This window comes from Pogoniulus pusillus, chromosome 5, assembly GCF_015220805.1.
Source record: "Pogoniulus pusillus isolate bPogPus1 chromosome 5, bPogPus1.pri, whole genome shotgun sequence".
Taxonomy (NCBI): Eukaryota; Metazoa; Chordata; class Aves; order Piciformes; family Lybiidae; genus Pogoniulus; species Pogoniulus pusillus.
This window is the reverse complement of record NC_087268.1, coordinates 18,311,550-18,330,198: the sequence shown is the minus strand read 5'-3', so window position 1 is coordinate 18,330,198 and position 18,649 is coordinate 18,311,550.

The following is an 18,649-nucleotide window of genomic DNA, read 5'->3' as shown; positions in this document are numbered from 1 at the left end:
ATAAGGTTGAGAGGAGTAGGGGGAAGGTGAAGGGGTGGTTGAGAGCCCCTCCTGGGGACTCAGGTTTCTGGGAGGGGAGTTGTGTTTCTGTATGACCTTTTTACCTAGTATATTTCTGTCTATAACTGTATATATTGTAAATATCTGCTTGTATATTGTGTCAGCTGTAAATATAAGCTTCATTCATATTTCCAGAGCCATCTGAGTCTATTCTGTGTGATTTCTAAAGTGTGGGGGGGCAGGGAACACCCAAACCATCACATCTATTAATTTGGTGCCCAACGTGGGGCAAATTCATTTTGAGTGATTGTTAATTAACTCTGGGAATCAAAATGAAGCTAATGAAGAAGCTATTTTACTTAGTGGGGGCAATTGTGTGGCCTATTTTCTGTTTTCTTGTTTATAAATGGATCAAAGCCCAGATTGGTTATTTTTTGTTTAATACAATTTTTAAGAAGATCACATCTAAACTCACATCCATTTTTTTGAGTTGGGGGGATTTCATCATTGGTTTTATTGGTTTTAATGTCACTGACTCTTTTGCCAGTACTATTACAGGAGTATTCACCACTAACATTACAGACAATGGAAGTGTTACTACTTCTGCTTTATCTACAGCCCTCATGAGAGTTATCTTACCTAAAATGGAGATGCCAGACCCTTGTTCAGAATTTTATTCACGTCAGACTGTGGTATTTCTGTCATGTGTGAATTTATTTCTAGTAATTTTGATTTTCATATTAATTCTGGCATTATGTAAGAGAAATGTGAGTGTAATGCCTTTAAGAAGTAGAAAGAAAGAGACATATAGTCTTTGAGATTTGGCAAACATGCTTAGATCCCAGTACTCTGATGAGAGGAGCGCTGTGAGGTTGGCTGCCAAGAAAGAGGATGGTTCCGATGAGTTTAAGAGTGCTCTTAGGAAAGTTCTGTTTCTAGGCCAGGAGCAACCAGAACAACAAGAGGAAGAGGAGAAAGATGACATCCAGGATTCCAACAATCCCCTCAGAGAGGTCAGGGAAGTTAGGAAGGAATACTCAAGGGAATCAGGAGAGCCAATCCTAAGCTGGCTAGTGAGATGCCGTAGCATTGGTGCAAATGCCCTGCAGGTAGGAGACAAGACTGCCAAGCAGCTAGGACCACTCACCAAGGAGAGTGGAGTGGACAAATACCTAGCAAGTCCTCTTGGTAAGGTTAGCTTGTGGACACTCCTCCTGTTGGTTGTGGCTATGAGATATCCTTCCTGAGATGATCTGCCATGCGCTGCCAAGAAGTGGAACACCATTGAGCAGGGAAGGAGCTTGCTGTGAAGGAAGTGTTTTATGGAGATCAGGGCGCACATGAGCCTGATGACATTCCTCTTGGAACAGGTCTCATGAAGAGACTTATTAAGCTTGCTCCTTCATCCTATGCTAACACCTTGGCGAGCAGGTTTCTATCAAGCAGTGATAATGGAAGGTCTTTCACTGTTGGTGAATTCACTGACCAGCTCAGGCAGGTAGAGGACAGCTTGTCACATTCTGCTATAATCTGTGCCATAAAAACTCTGGGTACAGAGATGAAAGATAGCATTGAGAAAAACATTACCATTCCTGCATCAGAGGTTCAGAGGCAAATTACACCCCAACAAAGAGATACTAGCAGCCTATGAAGGAGTGAAAGCAGCTTCTGAAGTAATTGGAACTGAGTCACAATTGCTTTTAGCTCCTAGACTGCCAGTCCTAAACTGGATGCTCAAAGGCAAAGGTTCATCACCACATCATGCCACAGATGCAACCTGGTCTAAATGGATGGCTTTGATAACCCAACGAGCACGAATGGGGAATCTTGATCAACCTGGTCTGGTGGAGGTTATCACCAACTGGCCGGGAGGCACAGACTGTACAAAACCTCCAGAGGAGAAAATAACTCGTGCTGAGGAAGCTCCTCCCTATGGTGATCTCTCTGATCAGGAAAAGAACTAGGCTTTGTTCACAGATGGTTCCTGTTGTCTTGTTGGGAACAGAGATGGAAGTGATCAGTATGGAGCCCTACCAGGAGAGTTACCAAAGCGAGAGATGGAGAGATGGAAAGTCCCCTCCTGGGGACTCAGGTTTCTGGGAGGGGAGTTGTGTTTCTGTATTACCTTTTTACCTTTTATATTTCTGTCTATAACTGTATATACTGTAAATATCTGCTTGTATATTGTGGCAGCTGTAAATATAAGCTTCATTCATATTTCCAGAGCTGGCTGAGCCTAGTCTGGGTGATTTCTAAAGTGTGGGGGGGCGGGGAACACCCAAACCATCACAGTTGATATTGATACAACCTTGTCAGTGGAACCAGCACACTGAGAAAGATCAGGGTCTGAGTGGTTGAGGCCACATCCCTGAAGGTGTGTAGGGTCAGGCTGGCTGAGGCTGTGGGCAGTCTGCTCTAGGGTAGGGTGTCCCTGGACATGGCATGGGAGTTGGAATTAGATGTTCTTCTGGTCCCTTCCAACACTGACTGATTCTATGATTCTATAATTCTAATCAACAGTCTTTTAAGGCAGGTTTTTTTATCCAAATAATGACCTGCTGCTTCTATTCCTGCTGCTTGAATTGTGACCTTAGGTCCCTCTGATAGCTTCACCTTTGCTATGCTGTTGACGTCTGTCTCAAGCCCACAACAGCCACCCAGTGTGCCTCCTTGCAGACCTGCTCTTGCTCTCGCTCTTGGCTGCACCTCATTGTCCTGGCCTTTTCCCACTGCCCATACAGCAGCAGCAGCACTAAGTACAGGGTGCTTTTGTCTACAAGTCTCAAGCAATCTGCAATGACAATTTGCCACCTAATGCTTGTGTAAGGCAGCCAGAAGGTGTTAATGGTGAATATTGATGAAGCATGACTTCTGCTGAGCTTTCATTTAGGTGATAATGGCATGAAGATTGTCGGATGTGGCTGTCCTAACCAGTGATCCTCTGAAAGCGAGAGGAAGTGCATTAAGAAAGGGGAAAAGAGATGGAGAAAGTAATGCTGCTGACTTCAAAGGTAAAGGAGTCACTTTGTACTCTGAAAGTGACTGAATCAAAAGCCTGGTGTCATTCCTTAGCTAAACAGGATTGTCTGCTTGTGTAAGATTATAGGCTGGATGTTAGGAGGAAGTTGTTGGCAGAGAGAGTGATTGGCATTGGAATGGGCTGCCCAGGGAGGTGGTGGAGTCGCCGTCCCTGGAGGTGTTCAAGCAAAGCCTGTCTGAGGCACTTAGTGCCATAGTCTAGTTGATTGGGCAGGGCTGGGTGTTAGGTTGGACTGGATGATCTTGGAGGTCTCACCCAACCTGCTTGATTCTATGATCCTTGTAAACAACAGTTGGATGAGTCTGGTTGCTGTTGATTGATCCCTAAGAAGGGCATGACATTAATTTAGCCTCATACTTGTCGCGGAGCGGGACTCTGACACCTACGCCAATTATGGCGGAGGGGAGAAATTAATTAATGCAAGAGGATATTTATAAAAAATATATATATTTATTAACTTCCAATATTTCAACTCTCACCACCCCCAACCACTGAACTTTAATATTAATATTTGTTTTTACATGGTTATGAAGACATTATGGGAATATATATCTACAGAGACTTATTAATAACTATCAAACAATCAAACTATTGGCAGAGAAAGTTTTCCCCACAGCTTAATGCCACTTGGGGTCATATACTATTTGCCCAGCAAGAGTGAGCTGAAAGCTGCTTTCTGCTTTATGGCAGAGGTAATAGAAATTACAGAGGCATTCAAGTATTTACTCACAATTTGGATTAATAAGAACTCACCCTCTGGGGCTACGTCACAGCCTATTGCAAGTGTCCAATTCTTCAGGGTCTCTGCCTGTGGACTTTGAGGCTGAAATCACAGTATCACAGTATCACAGTATCACCAAGGTTGGAAGAGACCTCACTGATCATCAAGTCCAACCCGTCGCTGACTTTGCTGCTGGCTCCTGCTGGCTGCTCTCTCCATGGGTATGCAGGCAGGATCTCCAGGTACAGAGGCAGGATTCTGTGCAGTCTGAGCATGGGTCTAATGCTGGCTCCTCAGGCTGATCGAATGCAGACAAATGGCTCTGCTCCTGGCAACTTGTGGCAATGTTGCACACCGGTAATCATATAAAGGCAGGCATAAAGCTGCAAGGAGCTATGCAGGCAGGCAAGCAAGCCTAACCTAACTCTACCAAGGCTGGTGCTAAGCTATGTGCTCAGCACAACATCTTGTCTCTTTTAAACACCTCCAGGGGTGAGAATCCCACCACCTCCCTGGGGTGCCTGTTCCAGTCTTTCAGAACTCTTTCAGTCAAAAATTTCTTCCTAATATCCAATCTAGACTGCCCTGGTACAACTTGAGGCCATTACCTTTTGTTCTGTCACTTGTCACTAGGGAAAGAGACCAACACCCAACTGCACTACAGACCTCTCAGAGAGCTGCAGAGAGCAAGATGGCCTCCTTTTCTCCAGGCTAAACAGCTTTGGTTCTCTCAGTCACTCCTCAGAAGATCTATTCTCCAGACCCTTCACCACTTTTGTTGCCCTTCTCTAGACCTTTTGCAAACAGGGAGCTGTTCATCAGTTTTGGGCACCTGAACATTTGTGTGTGCTTCCATGCACAGTATTAATTTGGCTTGGTTTTGGTGTCTCTGATGGCATGACTCACACCTTTCTCAGGGCAGACTCCCATTAGCTTGAGGATTAGACAGTCTACAAGGAGTACCAAGCCAGAGGTCTTTAGTTTATGGTAGCACCTGGCCATTGGTGCATCAGAGGTGCTGCATGAGGAGCAATTAAAAAGCAAGAGTTAAAAAGAGAACCAACTCCACCGCTTTGAAAGGGATGAAAATGTATCATTTAAACATCAGGCCAGCTGGAAGGAACCAGTGGAGATAAAGATCTTTTATTCTATTCTTCAAATAGGCAGAAACGATAGAATCATAGAGTCAACCAGGTTGGAAGAGACCTCCAAGATCATCCAGCCCAACCTAGCACGCAGCCCTAGCCAGTCAACTAGAACCATGGCACTAAGTGCCTCATCCAAGCTTTTATTGAACACCTCCAAGGACAGTGACTCCCTGAGCAGCCCATTCCAATGCCAATCGCTCTCTCTGGCAAGAACTTCCTCCTAACATCCAGCCTACTCCAGCTGCTCTTGTGTTAACACAAGAGGGGTAGAATGGTCTGAACATAACCCCAGGTCCTTCTGACTCCTCCCTGGGAGTGGTCTGACCCTGACCCCAGGTGCAGTGGTTAGCCCACTACCACTTCCTATCTGGACCCCCCCATAAATACTGTCTCTGCTCTGCTTTCAGCTGAGGAGCACCATCGTGTTCCTGCTGCTCCTGCTTTGCCATGTGCCCAGACAACCACGGGGTGGACCAACCACCTCCTGAATCTACCTCCATCCATAGGGTTTTGTATATATAGTTTGTATTTTGTTTCTTTTCTCCATGCCTTTTGTAACTCCCCTTACCTTAAATACCTCTTTTTATTGTTCACATTTTCCTTTTAATTTCCAAATCAGAACAAGATTATTCTTTGGGTGTTTCACCCCTTTGCACTCTCTTCATCTTTTTTGGAGTCTCTGGGAAGCTTAAACCAGTACATCTTAGTAGGAGCTCCTACCTAAATCGTACAAAATACCTCATTTGTTAATGTTCCCAGAAGGAATTTTTGTCTTGGGGTGGAGGATGTGTAGCCCCTGGCATGCCTTTCCATGCTTGTTTCTCATCCACAGACATAATAGAGGCTCCAGAACTGGATGCAGTACTCCAGGTGGGGTCTCAGCAGAGCAGAGTAGAGGGGGAGAATCACCTCCCTTGACCTGCTGGCCACACTTCTCCTGGTGCATCCCAGGCCCTGGTTGGCCCTCCAGGCTGCAAATGCACACTGCTGGCTCATGTTGAACCTCTCATACAGCAATCATCAGATCTTGGAGAATCTATGATTCTATAAAATGTTGTTTGACATGACCAAATGGGTACCTGTGCCCCATAACAGGACACAAGAGAAACATGGACTCTGCTAGCAGTGCCAGGCAAATTTGGCTTGGATCAGGCAGATCGGTGTTGTCAGAAGCACAGAAAAAAAGCATTGCTTTAAGACCGAGAGGATCACTTTATGAGGTGGGACTGAGGCAGGATTCTCAGCTCTGTGCACAATTGTAGGTCACTGCAAAATGGTCGCTGCTCACCGTCCTTCTTCCAACAAGTAACAGGATGGTAGAGGCTGGCGATACAGATGCCAGGTGAAATAAAAAGCAGAAGCAGCATGTCAGCGCTTCAATCACCTCTGGATATGTGATCTTTCCTTCTCACCAGATGCACCTGGTTTTTGTGCACAGAAATTAATGCTCCTGCTACAGTATTTGGTCAGCCCTCACTTTTCAAGTCTGGATCCCTGCCTGTTTCTCTAGCTGAGCAGGTCAGAGTTTCCTTCTGCTGCTGCCTGTGGCCAGCTCTCAGTGGGATTCGTGCATTCTTGGCTGCATGGCAGCCAGGGTGAAGCTCACGTGGAGTCTCTAACTGTGCTAGTTTGAGCCTAGCTGGGATATTTTAGTGAGAGGAATTAGATGATAGGCTGTGAAAAGGAAACAATGGTGATGTCTGCTGCACTCATAGGCTTGCTTGGGTGGTTGGGAGCCCCTCCTGGGGACTCTGGTTTCTGGGAGGGTTGTTGTGTTTCTGTATTGCTTTTCAACTTGCGTATTTATGTCTATAGCTGTATCTGCTGTAAATACCTGCTTGTATATTGTTCTAAGCTGTAAATATAAAGCATTATTCAATTCCCAGCTAGGCTGAGTCTAGTCTGGGTGATTTTCTTAAGTGTTGGGGGTGGGTAACACCCAAACCACCACATGCACTGCAGTGGAACTGAATCTCTTCTGATGTGGCTGGCTCAGCCTCCTCTCTGCCATCTCTGGCTTCCTTCATTAGCAGCAAACTGTTCAAAGGGATGGAAATTCAATTATACTTAGGTCAGAAATGTATTTGAAGCAAAAAATACCTATTACATTTACATCATCCTGTTCAGAGCCATCTCTTTCTGCTGGTTTCAGAATGGTTCCACACCTAGTGTCCTTAATACTGGTTTTGGTTGGTTTTGTTTGTTTTTTGTTTTGTTTTGTTTTGTTTTTTGTTTTGTTTTTTTTTAGCAAGCACTTCAAGCAGACAGTTCCAAAAAATCTGATTTTTTGTTTAAATATGAATTAGGTTAAATTGCTTTCCCAGCACAATTAATGCTGGTAAATCATAGAACTGTAGAATCATAGAATCAAACAGGATGGAAGAGACCTCCAAGATCCTCCAGTCCAACCTATCCCCCAGACCTGCCCAATCAACTAGACCATGGCACTAAGTGCCTCAGCCCTGAACGCCTTCAGGGACAGCTACTCCACCACCTCCCTGGGCAGCCCATTCCAATACCAATCAATTTCTCTGGCAACAACTTCCTCCTAACATCCAGCCCAGTCCTCCCCCAGCACAACTTGAGACTGTGTCCCCTTGTTCTCTTGCTGCTTGCCTGGGAGAAGAGAACAACCCTCACTTGGCTACAGCCTCCCTTCAGGTAGTTCTAAACAGCAATAAGGTCACCCCTGAGCCTCTTCTCCGGGCTGCACACCCCCAGCTCCCTCAGCCTCTCCTCACAGGGCTTGTGTTGAGACACCTCCTGGCAGCTCTGTTAGGTATCCCAAAGAGGAAAAAAAATTATCCCAGATTTCCATGGATAAATTTGAAAGAGAAAGAAAATAGCCTCCTGATGGGAGGGAGCAGTCAGGCAGATGGGCAGCTTTCCAGAAGCACCAGCAGTCAGATATTGCTGCCTGTGCTTTGAGCTTCCATGCTATTTAGGCAGTGGCCTCTCTCTGACGCTCCCTGCGATCACAGTTTAAACTGCTTCATGCATCTGGCTACGCCTCCTGTCAAAGCTGTGTGAGTGATGATCACCTTGGACTTTGTAAATATTGTTCACCAGTCTGGAAGCAGTTCAGCAGGCAGAAACTCCTCCTTGGCCCCCATCTGCACTCATGCAAAAGAGGCTCTTTTGACTCACAGTTTAAACTGGAGTATATCATGCTGCTTTGGGATCCTTGATTGTGTCACGGTGCTTCAGGATCCTTGATTGTATCATGATGCTTCAGGATCCTTGACTGTATCATGGTGCTTCGGGATCCTTGATTGTATCATGATGCTTTGAGATCCTTGATTGTATCACGGTGCTTTGGGATCCTTGATTGTATCATTGTGCTTCGGGATCCTTGATGGTGCAGGGTCTTATGAGGAGCAGATGAGGGATCTGGGGATGTTTAGTATGGAAAAAAGGAAGATGAGGGAGACCTTCTGGTTCTAGAATTCTCTGAAAGGAGGTCAGAGCAAGGTAAGTGTTGGTCTTTTCTCACTAGCGACAAGTGACAGGAAAAGAGGAAATGGCCTTCAGTTGCACCAGGGAAGGCTTAGGTTGGTTATTAAAAGAAACTTCTTCATGGAAAGGGTTCTCAGGTACTGGAATGAGCTCTCCACGCAGGTGGTTGAATCCCCATCCCTGGAAGTGTTTCAAAGCTTCTGAGGCACATGGTTTAGCGCCAGACTTGGTAGTTAGATAGTGGTTGGACTTGATGGTGTTACAGGTCTTTTCCAACTGAAATTATTTGAGGATTTCATGATTCCATACCAGAGCAGAGGAACAAGGTTGCTGCTGCTGATTCTTTTCCTCAACTCACCCAAGACGGCATACTGGACACTCCACTGGCTTGCCCTGATGCTGATACATGCTTTCACCTGCTCATAAACTTTCCATTTCCATGAAGGCTTTGTTTTCCATTTGATTCCTTCTCTCTCTCACCTCCCATGGGGGCACATCAGGAGACAGACCCAAGCACAGCCAACTGCTTCCCCTGCCAGTCCCTGTCAAGCTTTCGTGCAGCATGCCCTAGCAGCACAGGCATTCCTGATGCAGTGATGTCTCAGGAAGGATGTGATGCTGTTTTTCTGCCCTTCCTCCAGGGGATCTTCAAAATCCCCATCTCTCACAGAGCAACAGTATAAATATATTTAATCCAAGGCTGTTTGAAGGCACCAGGAAAACACAAGAAAAGAAGAGCTGGATGGGGACAAGGGAACACAGTCTCAAGTTGTGCTGGGGGAGGTCTAGGCTGGATGTTAGGAGGAAGTTCTTGCCAGAGAGAGTGATTGGCATTGGAATGGGCTGCCCAGGGAGGTGGTGGAGTTGCCATACCTAGAAGTGTTCAGGCAAAGCCTGTCTGAGGCACTTTGTGCCATGGTCTAGTTGATTGGACAGGTCTGGGTGCTTAGGTTGGCCTGGATGATCTTTGGAGGTCTCTTCCAACCTGCTTGATTCTATGATTCTACGATTCTGACTCTATGGAGGAAGCCAATTTTGCGGAGCTTAGTAGAAAAGACTCTATCATTCTTGTTTTCCAGCACCAGTGGTGATTTCTCCTTCCATCAGAAGCTTCCATGAACTGGTCTGTGCTGGGCCAGGGAGGACATCACTTTACTGCAGTTGCCCTGAAACACAATGAATCACAGAATCATTTCAGTTAGAAAAGACCTTTAAGATCATTAAGTCTAATCACTACCCAACTCTACCAAGGCTGGTGTGAAACCAGTGTCCCTCAGCACCACATGCCTGTGAGTTTTAAGCACCTCTAGAGATTGTCATTCAACCCCCCCACCCTTCCCTGGGGAGTGTGTTCCAGTCTTTGAGAACCCTCTCAGTCAAGAAGTTTCTTCTAACAGCCAACCTAAACCTCCCCTGGTACAACCATAACGGGAGTAGGGACAGAGACAGCCCTTACCCAGCTGGGAGGTGGTGCATTTAGTGCCTCTGACCTTCAGGAAGAGGATGAGCAGCTTGAGAAATCCGTTTTTCTTTCCAGCCTGAGCTGCAGTGCCTTGGCCTCAAGTGCACTTGTCAGATGAAACGCTCTTTAGGCTGAAAGCAGCCACAGAAACTGGTCTGAATGGTGTTAGAATATTCACCAAGGAGGGCTTCATCGATCAGCCATGCTCATGACGTTATTGGGTTAGCACTAATGCACCACATGTGGTCCAGCAGCTGGAGGAAATGGTTTTAGCCCTCCTCAGAACTGATGGCTTGAACTCAACTCTAAATTGAGATGAAGCTACAGATCACAGAATGTTAGGGGTTGGAAGGGACCCAAGGAGATCATCGAGTCCAACCCCCCTGCCACAGCAGGACCACACAATCTAGCACAGATCACAGAGGAACACATCCAGACAGGCCTTGAAAGGCTCCAGAGAAGCAGACCCTACAACCTCTCTGGGGAGCCTGTTCCAGTGCTCTGTGACCCTTACAGTAAAGAAGTTCCCCCTTGTGTTGAGGTGAAACCTCTTTTGCTGCAGCTTACACCCATTGCTCCTTGTCCTATCTCAGGGAGTAAGTGAGCAGAGCCTGTCTCCCCACTCCTGGCCAGCCTTCAGATCCTTATAAACATTTATCAAATCCCCTCTAAATCTCCAGACGAAACAGCCCCAAGTCTCTCAGCCTGTCCTCATAAGCCATGCCCTCCAGTCCCTTAATCATGCTCGTAGCCCTCTGCTGGATGCTCTCCAGCAGATCCTTATCCCTCTTAAACTGGGGAAGATGCTCAGAGGGCTGAAGTAGCTCTGCTATGAGGACAGGCTATAAAAGTTTGGGCTCTGCAGTCTGGAGAGGGAAGGCTTTGAGGAGACCTTGGAGTGGCCATCCAGTATCTGAAGGGGGCTACAGGAAGGCTGGGGAGGTACTATTGACAAGGTTTTGTAATGACAGAACAAGGGGTAATGGGTTTAAACTGGCAGAGGGGAGATTCAAACTAGATGTTAGGAAAGGGTTCTTTCCAGTGCGAGTGGCGAGACACTGGCACAGGTTGCCCAGGGAGGTTGTGGAACACAGAATCACAGAATTGCATTCTGTGATTCTGTGTTCCACAACCTCCCTGGAGGTGTTCAAGGCCTGGCTGGATGAGGCCTTGAGCAATCTGTTTCAGTGGGAGGTGTCCCTGCCTACGGCAGGGGTTGGTACTGGATGATCCTTATGGTCCCTTCCAACCTAAATCATTCTATGACTCTAAATCAGTGCAACACTTCCATATTTTCTGTTAGCTGGTCACTGAACATGACCTAGAAGCTCTGTAGCTTGATGTCAAGAGGCTTGATAATCAGATCTTGGGAATCAGTCTGCAAAAGGGGATGCCTACCAATATGATATCTGTGTGATCTCCACCATCAGCCCAGGCTTCCCTTGAGGAAGGAGGAAAGGAATGGAAGTACTGATCAAAAGAGCACCTGTTAAGTATAGAATTGTAAAATGCTTTGGGTTGGAAAGGACCTTTAAAGGTCATCCTCATCTAGGGCAGGGTGTCCCTGCCCAGGGCAGGGGGGATGTATAGGGTTAACACTCCAGGGGGAGTAACCCTGAACCTGACCTTAGGGGTCTTGACCCCTCCCCAGGGGTGGGTCACACCACCAGGTGATGGTTAACCCACTCCCCCCCACTTCCTGTCCTGTAAAATGAGGGGGACTTCCTGTTCTCTCTCTCTTGCCCCACACCTCACTTTGCACATCTCCCTGCATCGATCATACCACCATTACCAGCTGTTTTACCACATGGCAGATACGAGGCAGACAGAGCCACCATCACACAACTTGGGTTGTATTTGGGGGTGATGAGGTTGGACTGGATGTATAGGGTTAACACTCCTGGGGGAGTAACCCTGAACCTGACCCTAGGGGTCTTGGCCCCTCCCCAGGGGTGGGCCACACTCCAGGTGATGGTTAGCCCACTCCCCCCACTTCCTGTGGTATAAAAGACAGAGGAGTTTCCTGTCTCCTCCTCTTTTCCTGCGCTATCTCTTCACACACACACTGATACTGCATACCAGCACACCACATGGCAGCCACGAGGCAGGGACACCATCACACTACTCGGGTTGTATCCATCCCTGTTTGTATTTTGCTGTTTTCCCTTCCTTATCCTTTGTAAACTCCCCTACCTCCAATCCCTTTTTCTAAGTTATTGTTAAACTTTTCCTTTTTAACTTCCAAATCGAGTGAGATTGATTTATTTGGGTGTCCCTACCTTTCTCTCTCTCCCTGTCTTTTGGGAAAAGGAGGGGGAAGAGGGGAGGGCACTCTATAAATTGTCATTGGGTCTATTAAATTTATAAGAGTCTCTGGGAACCTGCATTTGAACCCAAGACAATTCATTTGGCGTCTCAACCTGGGGCTAGGTAGAAAGAATTCTTTCAGAGAAGATTTGGAAGTTAAAAAATGGATATTCTGAGAGTCTTAATCATTCACGCTTTTGCATGGCTGTTTTGGTCCTGGCTGTTAAAGTTTATAAGTTACCATGTCTTCTGGATTGTCATTGATATGGTCTGGGAATATTCTAAGCATTTGCCTGTCCGAGTCCATGCCTATTTCCTGAATTCTGTTAGTAATATCACTGTGTTTAGAAATGTTTCTGGAACATGGAATCAATCTGAGTATATGTTTTGGGACACAGAAGCTCCAGATATTTTGGGGGAGAAATGGTACTGGATAGCTGTTATTTCACTGTGTGTAAATGTGGGTTTGGGAATTTACAACGTAGCTCCGAGCTGGAACACGTGGGGACCTCGGGTGGGCGCCGCCATTAGGATGCTTAGGGGGAGGGGTGGTGCACACTGCCCGAGCTGCAGCTGCGGGGGGTGGGTGACAGGTCAGACCGGTCCGGCCACCCCGAGTGCAGGCACCGCCCCTAGCACGGCTCCGCCCCGAACTCCGCCCCCGGTCCCACCCAGGGCAGCCCCCCGGACCCTGCCCCCACAGCCCAGCCCCCTCCAAATCGCTCCCATTACCACGCGGCAAGTCAGATCAAACCTGAACCCTCCCACAGACACAGATCCAGGGCAAGGGACCTCTTCGGGAACCAGCACCCCCCAGCAACAGCAACCAGCTGGAAATGGACCTGATAATGGAGTTATCCTTATCAGCTCCACGCCCAGAAAGGAAATCAGGCACACAAGGCAGGAGTATGCAAGGGCAAACGGACAGTCCCTTTTAGCCTGGCTTTTGAAATGTTGGGATGCAGGAGCAGAAACCGTGGACCTAGATCAGAGGGAGGCAAAGCAGCTGAGATCCTTGTCGAGGGATGGAGGTGTGGATAAAGAGCTGGGGAGGCTCGATGGTACCCACTCACTTTGGGCCAGGCTTCTCATTGCCGTCAGGTACAGGTACCCGACTAAGGATGACATGATTTTCCATCCCCTTAAATGGACAGATATGGAACAGGGGATCTCATACCTGAGGCAAATGGCTGTACAGGAAATAATCTATGGAGCCGGCCGGATGCCCTCGGCCCCTGATGATGTCCGCATGAAGCCAGCCCTCTTAAAGAAACTGACCCAGCGTGCCCCTTCCACATATGCCCCTACACTGGGAGCACTGCTGCTGGGCAGAGACCCCAACAACCTTCCCACAATCAGGGAGTTTGTGAATGACCTGAGACAGTTTGAAGACAGTTTGGCGAGGAAAACCTTAATTGCCACTGTAGAGACTCTCACCCAAGAAGTGAACGAGCTAAAAGCCTCTTTCTCTGAACTGCAGAAGGCGGAGGATGACTGCTCTTCACCTTCAGAATGGGTGCAAGTCTCAGCTGTAAGGAACACACGCCGTGCTCCTCCTCCTCCCTGCACGAGACCAGCCCAGAGCAGACAGGATACACACAGGGGTTCACTTTGGAGAACACTGTGTGACCATGGGGAAAACATGGACAGATGGCATGGCCAGCCCACCTCAGCTCTATCGGCCAGGGTAAGGGAACTGCAGGGGACAAACACAGGGAATAACTCCTCCAGAAGAGGGGTTGCCCCAGTGTCCCGCAGGCAGCCCTCTCGCCCAAGGGGTGGTGAAACCAGTAACTCAGGTCCATGTGCCTCATGTGGTCACACTGCTCAGCATTAGAGGTGCCCTGTCTCCAGCCAGGCGGAGGCCAGGGATAACAGAGTATATTGGGACATGTTTGTGAAATGGCCTGGCACTTCTGAAGCCGAGAAGTACAGAGCGTTGGTAGACACTGGTGCCCAATGCACTCTGATCCCCTCCAGCCACAGGGGGACAGAAACTATTACAATTGCAGGAGTCACAGGGGGGGTCTCAGGAGTTGACTGTGCTGCAGGCTGAGATAAGCCTCACCGGGAATGTGTGGGAGAAGCACACCATAGTAACTGGCCCTGATGCACCTTGCATCCTGGGGATTGACTTTCTCCGGGAAGGGTATTTTAAAGATCCGAAGGGGAACAAGTGGGCTTTTGGCATAGCAGCTGTAGAGACTGCAGACAAAGAGCAGCTGTCTATCATGCCTGGCCTGTCAGATGACCCTTCCGTGGTTGGTACCCACAAGGTGGAGGATGTCAAGCTACTCATTGCTTCTCGTGTAGTTCATCGCAGGCAATACCGCACCAACAGAGACTCCCTGCTACCCATACAGCAGCTGATTCGCCGCCTGGAGCAGCAGCTTGTCATCAGCAAGAGCCACTCGCCCTTCAACAGCCCGATATGGCCAGTGCGAAAGGAGACGGGTGTGATGGTTTGGGGGTTACCCCGCCCCCCCACACTTTGTATTTGCCCCAGCTAACTCAGACGGGGGAGTGGAGACTCACGGTGGATTTCCGAGGCCTGAACGAAGTGACTCCTCCAATCAGCGCAGCCGTGCCTGATATGTTGGAGCTGCAGTATGAACTGGAAACGAAGGAGGCCAAATGGTATGCCACAATTGACATTGCTAATGCTTTCTTCTCCATCCCCATTGCAGAAGAATGTAGGCCACAGTTTGCCTTCACCTGGAGAGGAGTCCAGTACCACTGGAACAGACTGCCTCAAGGGTGGAAGCACAGCCCTACAATCTGCCATAGCATCATCCAGACTGCACTGGAGAAGGGTGGAGCTCCGGAACATCTACAGTACATCGATGACATCATTGTATGGGGTGAGACAGCAGAGGAGGTCTTTGAGAAGGGTGAGAAGATCATTAATATCCTGTTGGATGCTGGTTTTGCCATTAAGAGAAGCAAAGTGAAAGGGTCTGCCAGAGAGATCCAGTTCCTGGGAGTTTGATGGCAGGATGGCTGACGCCACATCCCTATGGATGTGGTGAATAAAGTGGCCACTATAGTGGAACCCACTAACCGGAAGCAGACACAATCCTTCCTGGGGTTTGTGGGCTTTTGGAAGATGCACATTCCCGGGTACAGTCAAATTGTGAAACCCCTCTTTGACGTTACAAGAAAGAGGAATAACTTTGGGTGGGGACCTGAGCAGCAGGTGGCATTTGACCAGATCAAACGAGAGGTGGTCCATGCCATGGCCTTGGGACCAGTTCGAACCGGCCCAGAGATTAAGAACATTCTCTATACAGCAGCCGGTGAGAATGGCCCTAGCTGGAGCCTATGGCAGAAAGCTCCTGATGAAACACAAGGCCGCCCTCTCGGGTTCTGGAGCAAGGCATACAAAGGCTCAGAGAGCAATTATACCCCCACAGAGAAAGAAATCCTAGCTGCCTATGAGGGAGTTAGAGCTGCCTCTGAGGTGATTGGGACGGAGTCACCACTCCTTTTAGCTCCAAGGCTTCCAGTCCTGACTTGGATGTTTAAAGGGAAGGGTTCAACTCCGCACCATGCCACAGATGCCACTTGGAGTAAGTGGATGGCTCTGATAACTCAGAGAGCTAGGATGGGGACTCTCGAGCGTCCAGGCATTGTAGAGGTCATCACCAACTGGCCAGAGGGCACTGACTTTGGAAAGCCAGCAGAAGAGAAGGCAGTGACCCGTGCCGAGGAAGCCCCCCCATACAGTGACCTTCCTGAGGAGGAAAAGGCATATGCTCTCTTCACAGATGGATCTTGCCGCCTGGTAGGCAGCAAGCGGAGATGGAAGGCTGCCGTCTGGAACCCCACACACAGGGTTGCAGAGGCAAGGGACGGAGAAGGTGAATCCAGCCAGTATGCTGAGGTGAAAGCCATCCAGCTGGCCCTGGACATTGCAGAACGAGAGCAGTGGCCAATGCTATACATCTACACCGACTCATGGATGGTAGCAAATGCCTTATGGGGGTGGCTGAAGGAGTGGAAGAGAAATGATTGGGAGAGAAAAGGGAAGCCTATTTGGGCTGCTGACCTCTGGCAAGACATTTCTGCATGCCTGAACAACCTACCAGTTAAAATCCGACACATCAGTGCTCACATCCCAAAGAGCAGAGCCACTGAAGAACAGCAGCATAACCACCAAGCTGACCTGGCTGCCCACATCTGCCAGATTGACCTGGACTGGAAACACAAAGGTGAACTGTTCTTAGCTCGGTGGGCACATGACTCTTCTGGTCACCAAGGAAGAGATGCCACATACCAATGGGCCCGAGACAGATCCGTGGACATATCCATGGAGGCCCTAACTCAGGTTATCCATGAATGTGACATCTGTGCCACCATAAAGCAAGCTAAGCGCATGAAGCCTTTGTGGTACGGGGGGTGGTGGTCAAAGTACAGGTATGGGGAGGCCTGGCAGATCGATTACATCACTCTGCCTCAGTCTCGCAGTGGCAAGCAGTATGTGTTAACCATGGTGGAGGGAAGCACAGGGTGGCTGGAAACCTACCCAGTACCTCATGCTACTGCCCATAACACCATTCTGGGCCTGCAGAGCCACATCCTGTGGAGACACAGTACCCCAGAGAGAACTGAGTCAGACAATGGGACCCATTTCAAGAACCACCTTGTAAGCAACTGGGCAAAAGAGCATGGGATAGAATGGATTTACCACATCCCATACTACCCACAAGCTGCAGGAAAGATTGAGCGTCACAATGGCCTGCTGAAAAACACTCTGAAGGCTATGGGAGGTGGAACTCTCAGAAACTGGGAGAAGCACCTTGCAGAAGCCACTTGGCTGGTGAATAGCAGGGGATCAGTTAACAGAGCTGGTCCCGCTTAGTCTGCCCTACTGCCCATAGTTGAGGGAGATGGAGTTCCTGTAGTCTGTGAAAGGAATCTACTGGGAAAGACTGTGTGGGTTGCTCCTGCCTCTGGTGGGGGAAAACCTATCAAAGGGGTGGTCATCTTGTATTATAGTTGTATCATAGTTGTATCATAGTTGTGTAATACTTGTATCATAGTTCATAAGGGGTTACAAGCTGTTTTTGTAGTTATACCCTCACCACTACATGGCGTCCAACAGAACCTACATCACAGCAGCAGCCATCCAGAGTCCTACAGCATCACATCACACCACGGCATCCAACCAGAACCCTGCACCTGATTTGTCACTGATGCCCTGCAGTGAGAGACTGTTCCTGATTTCCCTCCAGAGGATGTCTACAGCCATCTCATCTACACCTGTTCCCCTGATGCCAGACACCAAGAGACTGTTCCTGATGTTTTCTTCACAGAGGGAAAAGACTCTTTCCTGAGTTCCAACAAGAACTGTTCCTGTTTCACTGACTTTTTCTTCCGTTCCTGTCCTGCTCACATCTCAGCAACCTGCGCCGGACCAGAGGAGCGCATCGCCTTGGGATACAGCCGGGGACCGAGAAGGACTTCACGAACTCTTAACCCATGGACACTTTTTCCCATCTTTGGAGAAGAAGACTGTTTCGTAGGAAGGTGGAAGTGGTCTAACCAAGGGGTGGAATGTACAGGGTTAACACTCCTGGGGGAGTAACCCTGAACCTGACCCTAGGGGTCTTGGCCCCTCCCCAGGGGTGGGCCACACTCCAGGTGATGGTTAGCCCACTCCCCCCACTTCCTGTGGTATAAAAGACAGAGGAGTTTCCTGTCTCCTCCTCTTTTCCTGCGCTATCTCTTCACACACACACTGATACTGCATACCAGCACACCACATGGCAGCCACGAGGCAGGGACACCATCACACTACTCGGGTTGTATCCATCCCTGTTTGTATTTTGCTGTTTTCCCTTCCTTATCCTTTGTAAACTCCCCTACCTCCAATCCCTTTTTCTAAGTTATTGTTAAACTTTTCCTTTTTAACTTCCAAATCAAGTGAGATTGATTTATTTGGGTGTCCCTACCTTTCTCTCTCTCCCTGTCTTTTGGGAAAAGGAGGGGGAAGAGGGGAGGGCACTCTATAAATTGTCATTGGGTCTATTAAATTTATAAGAGTCTCTGGGAACCTGCATTTGAACCCAAGACACTGGATGATCTTGAAGGTCTCTTCCAACCTGGTTGATTCTATGATTCTATACATTTTTCTATTTTGCTATTTTTCCCTTCCCTATCCTTTGTAAACTTCCCTACCTCAGATACCCTTCTAAGTTATTGTTAAACTTTTCCTTTTAACTTCCAAATCAAGTGAGATTGATTTATTTGGGTGTGCTTACCTTTCCTCTTGTGCTAGTTTGAAGCAAGCTGGGATGTTTTGGTAAAAGAACTAGATAAGGGCAGTGAAATGAAAAACAATTGATGTCAACTTCTCTCATAGTCTCGCTGAGAGCTCTGGGAAGAAGAAAGACTTATTCTCCATTTTGTCTCTCACTCTTGCTTTTGCCTTAGACCTGGTCACATCTCATTAACCCTGCTCCTACTAACCTTGCTCCCTAACCTCTTGGCTGCACCTCTTTTCTTCCTGAGAA